Raw genomic sequence first — 14,695 nt, 5'->3', positions numbered from 1 at the left:
TTTTCCGTATTGAAAATGTTTTCCCTCTTAAGTACCACTCATCTGGAACGTATTTGAGGCAAGTGGTAAGAGAAATGTTACAGGACACCTCGACTCCTCTTAAATTTGCCATGGATTGCTGTGTAGTCTTACTCAGGAGGAGAAGGTTAAAGATTAATAGCAAAGTTTTGGGGCAGGGAGCGGGAGGGGAGGGGAGGGGATTGGGAGTGGTAACAGCAATTCAAGACCCACGCTGATAAAATGACTGCTGCTCCTCCCCCATGGTTTTGGGATGAAAACATCAGGTTTGGTGAGGAGAGGGAGGATTGACAAGAGCAAATACGGTACCACATTCATTTACTCGGTAAAAAGTCACTGGACTTGGGACTCAGGAGTGCCAGCCACAGGACTGCTAAAGGCTATAGCAAGGAAGGGGATTGAACCCAAGGTGCAAGACGGGATTGGCTCATGCCCTATAGAATGACCTGGAACTAGGATCAAAGGAGAGACTGTTGTCTTTGTTCCTACCTTGGAGCAGGAAGCTTCTGGAAGACTAGAACAGCTAAACTCGGTGATTGTCTTAGGATGCCTTTATTTTAGCCTCGCTTCCATGGATGCTCATTTGTGCTTTTCCAAAGTGACGTCTTCCGCCTCTTCCCCCTCTTCCCGCTGAGGACTAACGAAGGTGTCAACACAGGTAGGATTTCTTTTCTCTTCTTTTCCTGGGACTCCCAAGTGCGGATGCCCTATCCCACTATAAGGAAATGGTGTTGAAAGAAGAGACCACGTCTCTCTATGTATTTTAAAAGCTGGAAAACCGTACCGACCAGTTTCATTTTACGGGCCACCAGTTTTTTTTTTGACGTAGGAGAATAATAATTTAGGTTTTTATTTCAAGATTAAGATAATTGTAAAGAAGGGAGTATAGTAGCAACAGCACCTGGGGGTCCTGGCTGTTCATTGCTTTTACCCTCCAGGAAATGATCACAAAGCAGTGTGTAAGCCTGGCCTCGCGAGCAGAGCCAGCATGGTACCGTGGAAGAGTACTGGATTTGAAGTCAGAAAACCTGGATTCAAATCCTGCATTTTCCACTATCTATGTGACTTTGGGTGTGTTACTTAACCTCTTTTACTCTCTGAAATCTGTGATTCTATTAGTCAGGACTGTTGTCCTCCCTGTTACTCTCCCTCCCCCCACACACTCTCCATTCTCATCTCTACAACAGCTTCCTGGTTTGTGTCAGGTGAGAATATAGTTTAGAGCTCAATGTAACAACATGACTCTACACCATCCCCTCCGTTATTGCCAAGGTGTTTCCCCACAGCACCAACCAAGTGGAAAGGGAAGAAAGGGAAGGAACAAAGGAACTGGGTGGTAAGATGTCTAGAGCACTGGGCCTGTAGTCAGAAAGACCCTAGTGACCCTGGGCAAGTCACTTAATCTTTGTCTGCCTCAGTTTCCTCAACTGTAAAATGGGGAACATAATAGCACCTCCTTCAGAGGATTGCTGTGAGATAATATTTGTAAAATGCTTGCATGGTGCCTGGCACGTGGTAGGCACTTAATAATGCTTGTTCCCTTCCCTCCCTACTAGCTGTGCCTCAGTTTCCTTATTTGCAATATAGGGAGACATTGGATTCAATGGCCTCTAAGGCTCTAAATCTATCATTTTAGAATAATAAAGTTCTTAAATCTATCTATAAATATCTTAAATATATAATATATTTTATATAAATTTATATATTTTAAAAATATATATTTTATATTATATATTTTATAAGAATATAAAAATATCTCAAATCTATAAATAAAGTTCTAAATCTATCATTTTAGAATAAAGTTCTTAAAACATCAACAAATTTAGGCTGAAGGTATTGCCCCCGTGGTCGTTGCTGGGTGGTAAATATTTGAGGGAGGATTTGAACCCAGGTCACTCTGACTCCAAGGCCAGTGTCCTATCCTATATACCATGACTCTCAGCAGAACTGTAAGTAACAAATATGCATAGTCAAGTTGGCCGCATTAAAAAAATATATCTCACCCTGTATATTTATTCTTGAGAGACTTAATTCTGACGGACACAATGATCAACCGTGATTTCAGAGCACTGATGGTGAAAAATGCTATCTACTCCTTGGCATCCATCCCTTGGGAAAGCAGGTCTAGGCGGAGATCTCTTGGCAGTCGGAAATGAATTTACTGAGTGCTTAAGGAAGAGGAATCACATTAAGGAGAGAGAGGGACAAAGATGGGAGGTGGAAATCTGAAAGAGACTCAGCTTCACCTGCTTCACCAGGTGACCCAGACCATTCTCCATAGGAACACAGAAGCAGGTTCATCACAAGGACCCCGACTGAAGGTTTCTCAGGAGAGCCTGGCAACTTCCGGTATCTTCCTCCTCTCATTGCTGTGTCCTCAACTGGCAGAAACTCCCAATCAGCTCTCTCCTATCCTAATAACAGGTCCCAAGGTGTACCTTTCAATTTGGCCAGTCTAGTAATAGATGTGGGCTCCTGGACTAGGAGAGAGCTTTGGGGGAAACTGTGCTTAGCACATAATCGGTGTTCAATAAATGCTTGAAATGTAGGAAAAACGACTCAAAATGAATGCTCTGCATATGATCCTTTAAGGATAGTTGGGTTTGACCATAAAAGCAGTGAATTAGACAATTGACAGAGTTGACCACCTTCTACTTGTGAATACTCTCTCCTCTCTAGGTTTTCATGACACTGGTCTCTTCAGTTTTTCTCTTTACTTGTCTGAGTGCTCCTTAATTTCCTTTGCTGAATCTTCATCCATGTCATATACACAGTCACACATGTTGTATCCACAGTTAGTGGACATCCCCAGGCCTCTGTGACCTTGAGCAAGTCACAATCTATCTGGACCTCAGTTCCCTTTTCTGTAAAATAGGGATACCAGCCCTATTTTAAAAGTATTACGCAAAAGAATCAAATGTGAAAGTGCTTTAAAAAAACAAATGCAAAAAGGACTACAGAAGGAAAAGATAATATCAATATCCTATTTTATATGAGGAATCACACTCTTACTTTTAAGAAAGAATTTCAGGGGGGCAGCTAGGTGGCACAGTGGATAGAGCACCGGCCCTGAAGTCAGGAGGACCTGAGTTCAAATCCGGCCTCAGACCAAATACTTGACACTTACTAGCTGTGTGACACTGGGAAAGTCACTTAATCCCAATTGCCAAAAAAAAAAAAAAAGAAAGAAAGAAAGAAAGAATCTCAGTTAATGTCTTGGATTTTCAAGAAGAAACTACTGAATATTTCTCAGCAGTGATCTCCAGAGACACAAGGTCAAATCCTAAAAATAATACAATAATAAGATTGTGTTTCCTCATCACTGGAAATATTCAAATAAAGATTGGACAACTACTTGTCCTGGTTAGAGGGGCCTTAATGTTTTGACCAAGGTTTGAATTAGATGATCGGTGACCCTGACATTAGAAATCTATATAAAATTCCTTTTCTGGGCTTCTCTGTAGCCCTGGATGGGGATCCTTCTGGGTTACACTAGGATCCAGGTGATAAAGCCAAAGGAAAGAAGTGTGTTAAGAGATGGATGATTGAAATGAGAGGTAACCTCACAGATAGTGAAGAATAAGAGTTCTGAACTTTCAACTTGAATTGATGGCAAAAGACAACACTGAATCTTTCTTCATAAATGGCCTAACCTCTTGAATCTGGTTATCAGCTGAATTGCAGCCTGGAAGACCAACATTCATTTATGGCATTGTGGAGATAACCATGGACTTCCCGCAGTTATCTTAACCTCATTGAACTGAACAAAGGTTATATCAGGGACTCAACTCTCTGTCTTGCATCTGGCTTAATCTCCTATAAAATTTTGAAAAAGGAGATAGCACCTGCCCAAGAGAAAGACATGGGGAGACATAGAAACACTTGATCTCCAGATATTCCACACCTAGATCTTTGGAACTTGTTAGCCAAGATTATGGAGGAGAAAGAGTGAGCAAACTACAGGAACAAAGTTTATGAGGTCTTGTTAAAAGGAAAGGGAGGAAGGACAAAGAATCCCAATCTATAGCTAAAGACTGAGATGGCAGGATTGTTGAAGTTTACAAATATAGGAGTCAAGAAAAGAAATGACTATGAAAAAGATCTAACTATTCTGAAAGGCGTTTAGTCATCATTATAACCATTACCATGTTTCCCAGATTTGGAAAGCTTCAGTTCTTGTCATGGCATGATCTAAAAAGATGGTATTTCCACTTTATGCTTAACAAATTCTATCCTTTATTGACCACAATACCTATTAATTCTACTCATCCACTTTCCTTTTTGATAAGCATATACCAGAAAGCCTGTTGGCACATACCTCCAAATAAGCATGTTTTAATCCAGGCTTTTACAATTCAGTGCAATGACAATTCAGCAAACTTTAAGTCCTACCTTGCCCTCAGCACTATTTTAGGTCCTGAGGAGAGACAAAATTTATTTAAGAAACATTTCCTGCTCTCATGAAACTGTCTAGGAAGTAACGTTTCTAGTAAGGAAAAGTCAGCTTTAGCAGTAAGAGAAGAAAGAGAAATTGAAAGTATTAGAATAGGCAAAAAGAAACAAAGCTATCACTCTTTGCAGATGATATGATGATATACTTAGAGAATCCTAGAGAATCAAGTAAAAAACTACTTGAAATAATAAACAACTTTAGCAAAGTTACAGGCCATAAAATAAACCCACATAAATCATCAGTGTTTCTATATATTACCAACAAAGCCCAACAGCAAGAGATAGAAAAAGAAATTCCATTTAAAGTTACTGTAGACATTATAAAATATTTAGGAGTCTACCTCTGGAAACCTACAGGAGTTATATGAACACAATTACAGAACACTTCATGCAAATAAAGTCAGATCTAAATAATAGGAAAAACATCAGTTGCTCATGGGTAGGCCGAGCTAATGTGATAAAAATGACTATTCTACCTAAGCTAATTTACTTATTCAGTGCCATACCAATCAAACTACCAAAAATTATTTTATGGAGTTAGAAAAAATAATAACAAGATTCATTTGGAAGAACAAAAGGTCCAGAATATCAAGGGAACTAATGAAAAGACATGCAGGGGAAGGTGGCCTAGCCATTCCAGATCTTAAATTGTATTATAAAGCAGCAATCATTAAAACTGCTTGGTATTGGCTAAGAGATAGAGTGGTGGATCAGTGGAATAGGTTAAATATGCAAGACACAGTAGTCAATGACTATAGTAATCTATTATTTGATAAACCCAAAGACCCCAGCTTCTGGGATAAGAACTCACTCTTTGACAAAAACTGCTGGGAAAACTGGAAAAGAGTATGGCAGAAACTAGGCATAGACCAAAATCTCACACCATATACCAAAATAAAGTCAAAATGAGTTCATGATTTAGATATAAAGGCTGATACTATAAGCAAACTGGGAGAGCAAGGAATAGTTTACCTATCAGATTTATGGAGAACAGAAGAATTCATGACCAAACAGGAGATAGAGAACATTATGAAATGCAAAATGGATAACTTTGATTACATTAAATTGAAAAGTTTTTGCACAAAGCCAATGCAACCAAGATTATAAGGAAAGTAGAAAATTGGGAAAGAATTTTTACAAACAGTGTCTCTGATAAGGGCCTCATTTCTAAAATATATAGAGAATTCAGTCAAATTTATAAGAATACAAGTCATTCCCCAATTGATAAATGGTCAAAGGATATGAACAGGCAGTTCTCAGATGAAGAAATTAAAGCCATCTGTAGTCATATGAAAAAATGCTCTACCTCACTATTGATTAGAGAAATGCAAATCAAAATAACTCTGAGGTAACATATTACACCTATCAGATTGGCCAACACGACAAAACAGGGAAATGATAAATGTTGGAGAAGATGTGGGAAAATTGGAACATTAATGCATTGTTGGTGGAGTTGTGACATGGCCATTTTGGAGAGCAATTTGGAATTATGCCCGAAGGGCTATGAAAATGTGCATACCCTTTGACACAGCAATAGTACTTCTAGGGCTATATCCCAAAGAGATCATACAAATGGGAAAAGGACCCACATGTACAAAAATATTTATAGCAGCTCTTTTTGTGGTGGCAAAGAATTGGAAATTTAGAGGATGCCCATCAATTGGGGAATGGCTGAACAAGTTGTGGTATATGAATGTAATGGAATACTACTGTGCTATAAGAAATAATGAACAGGCTGAATTCAGAAAAACCTGGAAAGACTTGTATGGTCTGATGCTGAGTGAAGTGAGCAGAACCAGGAGAATGTTGTACACAGTAACAGCCACATTGTGCAAAGACTAATATTGATAAACTTAACCCTTCTCAGCAATACAAGGATCTAAGACATCTCCAAAGGCTTCATGATGGAAAATGCTATCCACATCCAAAGAAAAACTATGGAGTTTGAATGTAGATCAAAGCATACTATTTGCTAATTTTTTTCTTCTGTTGTGTTTTGTTTCCTTTTTCTGGTGGTTCCTCCTATTGGTTCTAATGCTTCCTTACAGCATCACTAATGTGAAAATATGTTTAATAGGAATGTGTATGTATAGCCTATTTCAGATTGCATGCCGTCTTGAGGAGGGAGGTGGGGAGAGAGGGGGTGAAAAATTTAAAACTCAAAAGCTTATGGAAGTAATTGTTGATAAATCAAAATTAATTAATTAAAAAAAGAAACTGTCTAGTAAAGGGGAATGCAATATCCACTAATGACTATAATACATGATAAATAATAATAGATGTCATTTATATGCCCTTTTTAAAGGTCTGCAAAGCACTTAAATATAACCCCTGAATTTATCTTTACAACAGCCTGTAGATGATGTTATCATCTTGTTTTGTAGATGAAGGAACTGAGGGTCAAAGAGGTTGAGAAGCTTGCCCAGGGTCACATAGCTAGTAAATGTCTGAGACAAGATTTGAACTCAGGTCTTGACTCCAAGTCCAGTATACTCACTATGCCGCCTACCTGTCCTATCAAAGGAATGAAAGCAGTGTGCTATGTGAGGTTTTACAACAGAAGGAGACATAGGTTTCTACCAATGCTTCCCTGGGGGGAGGTTTGCATTTGATTTGGGTCTTAAAGGATGGGTAGGTACAAAACAGGTAGAGGGTGAGGAAAAGAATGTTTCAGGCATAAAGACCAGTATGATATAAGCAAAGAGACAGTGGTAGGAAGGTATGGTGGTAGTGATGTAGTCCAACTTGCCTAGAAAGTAGAATATAAGGAAATTAGGAGTAATAGAAGGCTGGAAAGGTAGGATGGTGTCCACTCATGTAGGCCCTCAAAAACCAGACTATCTGACCTTTTACCCAGTAGGCAATAGGAAGAGTTTTGAGTAGAGACATATAGTCCTGTATTATACTATTTGATATAGAATTACAAGGTGACTCCATGAACAACTGTAATTAGTGTCCAAAGGAAAGTTACTGTTTCTCTCACCTTGAATTTCTGTGAGTCCACTGGACGTATGTAGCAAAAAAACAACTTTAGGTGGTTCTAGAGAAGACAATTCTAATGATCCTACTAATGACCAGTCATCTTGGGAAGAAACCTTTCAAAATATCATCTGTCTGGAAATTGTCTGACCCAGATCTCATGATGTCCATTACAGTGTGACTTCTCTGGGCCTAAATTTCTGAGGGCATTAGAATTTAATAGATAACTTCAAAGTCCTAACTCTAAATCCCGTGATCCTCTTCTTTTGGCTCACTTGCATAGTTTCTAACAAAGACTAACTCTTGTGGCTTAAAAAAAAGTCAAATTGATGCAGAAATAGAAAACCAATGCAAACACAACAGCATCCAAAACTTACACTTTTTTGTAATTCAAGTTTTCAAATGTCTGAATGGAGATAGTCTTGCCAGGTTACCCCAAGACATTGAAAGATATCTTTTTGGCCAATCTCCAAAGATAGCTTCAGTATTCTGCACCAATGTTTCATCTGGATCATTTACTTGAGGGTGATGAGGGGCAATGCTTAACTCAGCTAAGGTGCTAGTCCACAAATTGCTTAAATGGTTGAAATTTGTACATACTAATTTTCAGAAACAATAGCGTCTAGTGTTGTTTCATCATGTCTGACTCTTCGTGACCCCATGTGGGGTTTTCTTGGCAAAGTTACTGGAGTGGTTTGCTATTTCCTTTTCTAGATGAGGAAACTGAGACAAACAGGGTTAAGTGATTTGCCCAGGATCACACAGCTAAGTGTCTGAGGCCAGATTTGAACTCAGGAAGATAAATAAGTCTTCCTGACTCCAGGCCCAGCACTCTCTCCACTGTACCACCCAGCCACCCCAATAGTATCTATAGTTTTGGAATAATTAGCACAGAGTTGTGATCTTTCTAGCAAATGTGTTAAGATAAAACAAAGAATGCTTTGAGCCATTTAAAGATGGAATCTATCACAAAAAAAAAATTTCCACTTTAATAAGGGAAAACTCATTTATTGCTGGTTGAATTGTAAACTTGTAGAATCTTTTTGTAAAGCAATTTCACAGTGTACAATAAAAGTTACAAAAATAATTATATCCTTTGACCCAATATTTCTATTTGGGGGAATATACCCAGCATTTTTTTTAAAGAGCTATCTGTTCAGAGATTTTCTTAGCTGCATTATTTGTAATTGTAAAAATAACAACAAAACACCTGAAAACTACCTGTGTCCAATAGTGGGAAAATGATTAAACAAATTGTGATCAACTATTGCTAATAGAATACTATAATGAAATTAAGATAAACAAGTATGTGAAACATTAGGAAAAATGGAAAAATTTTTGTGAAATAATGCAAGATGAAAAAAAGAGAACCCAAAAGAGAATCTGCAGTAATTTCAATCAAATGTGAGAAAAATTAAATGAGAATGGACAGAGAAAAAATTCTGATGGAAATTTAGAGAGAGTGAATGAAAATATATTAACATGGTCTAAGTTGAATTTCATTGCATAGCAGGAGTGGGGAACCTGCGGCCTCGAGGCCACATGTGGCCCTCCAGGTCCTCAAGTGTGGTCTTTTGACTGAATCCAAATGTCACAGAACAAATCCCCTTAATAAAAGGATTTGTTCTGTAAAACTTGGACTCAGCTATATGCCTAGTAGTGGAATCTCTGTGTCAAGTGTGAGAGACATTTCAGTCACCTATCACATAATTTCAAATTGCTTTCCAGAATGATTAGATCAATTTACAGTTCCCTCAAAAGGGCATTAGTTTGCCCAACCCCTCCAGCATTGACTATTCCCATTTTCTGTCATCTGCCAATTGCTGGATGTGAGATTAAACCTCAGGGTTGTTTCGCTTTGCATTTCTTTTATCATTAGTGATTTGGAGTCTTTTTTCATATGGCTGGTAATATTTTCCAATTCTTCTTTTGAATCCTGTTTGTTTTTATCCTGTGATTACTTATCAATGGCTTTTGGTCATATATTTATGTTACTTATCTATATATTTTGGATATTGGACCTTACTCAGAAATATTTGATATTATTTTTCCCAGCTGACTGCTTCCCTTCTTAGCCTAGTTGTATTAATTTTAATCATGCAAAAGCTTTTTGATTTCGTATAATTGAAATTATATCTTTTATCTTTTGTAATCACCTGTAACCCTTGTTTAATTAAGAATTGACCTTCTATCTTTAGCTGTAAAAAATATATGTTTCTCCTCTAATTTTTTATGGCATGATCTTTAACATTCTGATCACATATGTATGTGACATGTTATGGGACATGGTATAAGATAGTGGCCTAAACCTAACTTCTCCCAGACTGCTTTCCAGTTTTCCTAGCAATTCTTGTCAAATCGGGATCATTTTCATCATCATCAAGCATTTATTAAGTTCTTACTATGTACCCAAGACTGAGGATACAAAGAAAGACAAAAACAAAGTCCCTTCCTTCAAAGAGCTTACATTCCAGTGGGGGAGAAAACATGCCAACAACTACACACATACAAGAGATATGTAGTATAAGTAGGAGGCAATCTCAGAGGTAAGGCACTGGGGAAGGAAGGAGAAAGGAATGGCAGTGTGACCCCAAAATTCCAATCCAATATGCAACGAAGGACACTGAGGCACTGCAAGCATTTTCAATTTATTAAGGAATTGGGGGGGTCCCTATTCAATTGGGTCCAATATCTTCCTCATGCTCAGGGACCCCTCCCCTTGGGTGCCAGCTACTTTTAAAAACTTGGGACAACACTAAAAATAGAATGAGGCAGTACAATTTCATGATTGGTTAACACTAGAAACAAGGAAAACCCTATGATTGGTTGAGGGTCATGTCCATCAATCATAATCACTTCGGCAGCAGGCTTTTGAGTCATTAACTACAGGTTTTCCCCAGTAAACGTATTCGACCTGCCATCTCAGCAGGGATTTTCATAGGAACTCAAACATCCTGTGTTTTGGTGAGCTGTATCCTAGGATATGAGGAAGTGGTGGGAGAAAGGAAAAGGTCACAACGGAGCAATGACAGTGATTCATAGGGGTGAAGGGTATTGATGCTGTAATCAGCAAGCTTCGGGGACAAATGTAATGTGATTTTCTATAACAGACAGTTACATGATTTTATCCTATAATCTACAATGATACCATTAATACATTGTATCAATATCACTAATACATACAAGGTTATTTGGTCCTAACATATATGACACTTATCCATACATAACTAACTTAATCCTATTCTGTTTAATTCACTAATCCAATCACTGATACCCATCAAATCACAATAAACTGAGTAAATGCTGATTCATTTGAGTAGGGGAGCATCAAAATTGTCACAGTAGAAAAGGTCTCTTGTAGAAAGAAAGATTTGAGCTGAGTCTTGAAGGAACCCAAGAAAGCCAAGGGGTATAGGAAAAGAGGAGGCATGGCAGGATAGCCAATGAAAAGACACCAGAGTTGGACCGTACGGTGGGACAAACAGCAAGAAGGAAGGTGTGACTGGATCCATAGAATAAACAAAAGAGTAAAGTATAAAAAAGATGCAAATGTGGAAAGGCGCCAGCTCATGAAGGCCTTTAAAAGCCAAACAGGAGTTTGTATTTGATCGGAAAGGAAATGGAGAGCCCCTAGAGATTACTGATCATGTTGGGGGGCGGGGAGAGGTTGAGATAGTCAGACCTGCGCTTCGAGAAGGTCACTGTGGCAGTTCATTGGAAGATGGGCTGGAGTGGGGAGAGATTTGAGGCAGAGAGACCAATCAGAAGGTTAATGAGATAATCCAGATGTGAGATGTTGAAAGCCTGCATTAACGTGGTGGTAGTATCAGAGAAGAGAAGGGAGGGCATATGAGAAAAGTGAAGGTAGAACTGACAAGAACGTTCAACAGACTGGCTAAGAGGAATGAATGCAAGTGAGGAATCAAGTTGCTGCTTAGGTTGTGAGCCTGAGTGCCTGGGAGGATGGCGGTGCCCTCAGCAATAATAGGGAAGTTCAGAGGAGGGCAGTATTGAGGGGAGGGAGGAAGGAAAATGAGTCCTGCTTTGGACAAGTTGAGTTTGAAATGTCTATGGGATATCCAATTCAATAGGCCCATTAGGGTGATGTAAGCCTAGAGGTCAGAAGAGATCTAATAATCATTTCCATAAAGAAGATCGTTGAATCTGTGGGAGCTGATGAGGTCGGGAAGTGAAGTAGGATAGAGAGGAAAAGAGAAGAGGCCCAAGACAAAGCCTTGATAGGCAGTTCTTTTCTAGGTAATTTATGTTTTCTGGTTGGTTGAACCCTGGGTAATAAATCAGTATTAAGTAAATTCTTCCACTGAAATATTCCTATAAAATCCATGTGGTTTCTTAATCAAGGCTTCTTATTTTCTTCCAAAGAAAGTTAGATGCCTTTGGTGAGTAATGCTGAGTGTCCTACCATTTTTCTTGCTATCTTTTCAATATCAGAATCAATTCTGGGGAATGAATGTAGCTTCTAGCCAATGTTTTCATGCAAACAGTTCCCTACTATGCCACATGTGGCTTGTCTAAGATAACACAGGTGTACAGCTTAGGAAATAACATCACAATTTCTGCATAGAAAGCATCCTTTGTGAACAGGCAGCTCATATTGCTCACCCATGAATTGCCTGAGTTCCCAAAGTAGTTTCTCTTTAGACACTCTTCTGTACTCAACTCAAGACAAGTTTGTTGGGACTGTGCATACATAATCTTGTATCTTAAACATTTGGAAGAGATTGACCTAAGTCTTTTAACATCAAAATTCTCAGTCAAGGTAGTGTCCCCAAACCTGACACTGTACTGTCAGATAGCTGAGAGCAGAGGTCTTCATCCTTTTAGTGTGTGTCATGGCCTGCTGTGGCAATCTGGCAAAGCCTATTGACCCCTTCTCAGAACAGTACTCTTGAAATGCATAAAGTAAAATACACATACAATACACAGAAACTAAGGTGCAATTTTTTCTTTTCTTTTTTTATTGATTTATTTTTAGTTTTCAACAATTGTTTCCATAAGCATTTGAGTTTCAAATTTTTCTCCCCCTCTCTCCCCAAGACAGTGTGCAATCTGACACAGGCCCTACATATACATTCCCATTAAACACATTTTCACATTAGTCATATTGTAAGGAAGAATTAGAACCAATAAGAGGAACCACAAGAAAAGAAACAAAACAAAACAGAAGGAAAAAAAAGAGCAAATATTGTTCTTCGGTCTATATTCAAACTCCGTAACTCAAACTTCTCTGGATGTGGACGGCATTTTCTATCATGAGACTTCGAGATGTCTTAGATCCTTACATTGCTGAGAAGAGCTAAGTCTATCAAAGTTAGTCATTGCACAATGTGGCTGTTACTGTGTACAGTGTTCTCCTGGTTCTGCTCACTTCACTTAGCACCTGTCCATACAAGTCTTTCCAGGTTATTCTTTTTTTTTTTTAATTTTTAGGCAACTGGGGTTAAATGACTTGCCAGGGTCACACAGCTAGTAAGTGTCAAGTGTTTGGTCTGAGGTCAAATTTGAACTCAGGTCCTCCTGTCTTCAGGGCTGGTGCTCTATCCAGTGCGCCACCTAGCTGCCCCCTTTCCAGGTTATTCAGAAGTCCACTTGTTCATCATTTCTTATAGCGCAATGGGATTACATTACATTCATATACCACAGCTTGTTCGGCCATTCCCCAATTTATTGGTGTCCCCTCAATTTCCAATTCTTTGCCACTACAGAAAGAGCTGCTATAAATATTTTTGTACATGTGGGTCTTTTTCTCATGTTTATGATCTCTTTGGAATACAGCCCTAGAAGTGCTATTGCTGGGTCAAAGGGTAGGTGTAATTTTTTTCTGTCCAAGTTCATGGACATCTATCCATGGATCTCTTGGGAGTCCATGGACCTCAGGATAGAAACCACTGGTTTGGAAAAATTATCATTCTATCTCGTCCTTCCAGGCTTTCAGACATACTCTAAGCACTATAACTCTACAATGCTTATAAATACTGATAAGTACTTATAATTGCTCTATAATCACTGAGAAAAAGAGTTTAGCACTGCATATACTGTAACATAATTAGGGTTTACACTTCTTCATAGAAGAGTGCTGACGGAAGCTTGTGATGAGTGTAAATGGTTGTGGCCCACCTGTAGAGATTCTGCAGAATGGCTGAGCTCCCAAAACAGCCTAGCATTTTCTCTCTTTCACCCTGTGCCAAGTCCCCTTCTGTAAATATTCTTAAGTGGAAAGTAATTAGTGCCTCAGTGCCCTCTGGCAGGGGATTAAGCACAGGTCTGTATTAACACCAACAGGTGAAGCTTCAGATCTAAGAATCAGTTTATTTAACAAAGCCCTTCAATTCAAACATTTAATGAGCTCGCACTCTGGTAAGAGGCTTCCCCTAAAATCCTATTCCAAGCCTCACTGGGGTTTTAAAGGCCATATTAGTCAAATGGAATCTCTGGTAGGGCCCACCTAGATGGAAAGGCCTCCAATATGGCTCAGTGGACTGTGTATTTGTCCTCAAGGACCAGCCTATGTAAGTATGGAGAGAACTGTTGATCATCAAGGAAGAAATTTCTTTAGCTACAGCAACTCATTTAACCATCTTCTGTTGTTGTTGTTTGTCCTTCATTCTCAAAGAGGACCCATAACATCAGGAGGGTTGTGTCTTGACTAGTAAGTGAATTGGATTTAAGTGAGGCAGGACTGTGCAAAGTCACCAGCCTCACTTTCTCCTCCAGAGACATAAGAGTCCAGTGGCAAGACATAGGTCAGGATGATGGCAATGGCCCAGGGGGAGACCTTGACCTTTTTAAGGTCTTTCCTAGATCTATTTGTCTGAGGCAACACCCATTCAGTGATTAAGGCTAGGTAAGAATTGAGGCAAAAGATGGCCTAATTTGCTTTCACTAAACAATCAGTCTGGGAGAAGACCCTCAGAGTTTCTGGCCAGAACAGAAACAATTACTATTTACACTCCAACATCTAGTAAGTGAGGCATGGAGAAGTTACAAGTGGATCAGAAGAGAGTTACCAACACCAAGGAAATGAAGCGCAGAAGAGTATACAAGACATAGTTTATGCCCACCATGTAAGCAGATTCCAGTACCATAGTCCCCCACCTTTCCACTGAAAGGAGAGCGGTACGTTTTCTCATCTCCATAGTCAAGCTTGGTCATTATAATCATACACTATTCAGTTTTGTTTTATTGTTTTTAAAGTTCAATTTGTTATAAAGGTCACATTGTTATA

At 38.9% G+C, this 14,695-nt stretch overlaps 1 long non-coding RNA gene across 2 annotated transcripts in view; it reads left to right on the top strand.

Moving 5' to 3' along the window:
• Positions 1-381: 381 nt before the first annotated feature.
• The window catches only part of LOC114052573, a 36,294-nt gene continuing 21,980 nt past the window's right edge, over positions 382-14,695 (top strand). For both annotated transcript variants that reach the window (XR_003570286.1, XR_003570285.1), the window contains exon 1: positions 382-676. This is a non-coding gene — a long non-coding RNA (uncharacterized LOC114052573). The remainder of the gene's footprint in view (positions 677-14,695) is intronic.

Source organism: Vombatus ursinus, unplaced genomic scaffold (genome assembly GCF_900497805.2).
Source record: "Vombatus ursinus unplaced genomic scaffold, bare-nosed wombat genome assembly UNPS02003722.1, whole genome shotgun sequence".
NCBI lineage: Eukaryota > Metazoa > Chordata > Mammalia > Diprotodontia > Vombatidae > Vombatus > Vombatus ursinus.
Note: the sequence above shows the minus strand (reverse complement) of the source record. Positions and strands in the feature narration are given on the sequence as shown.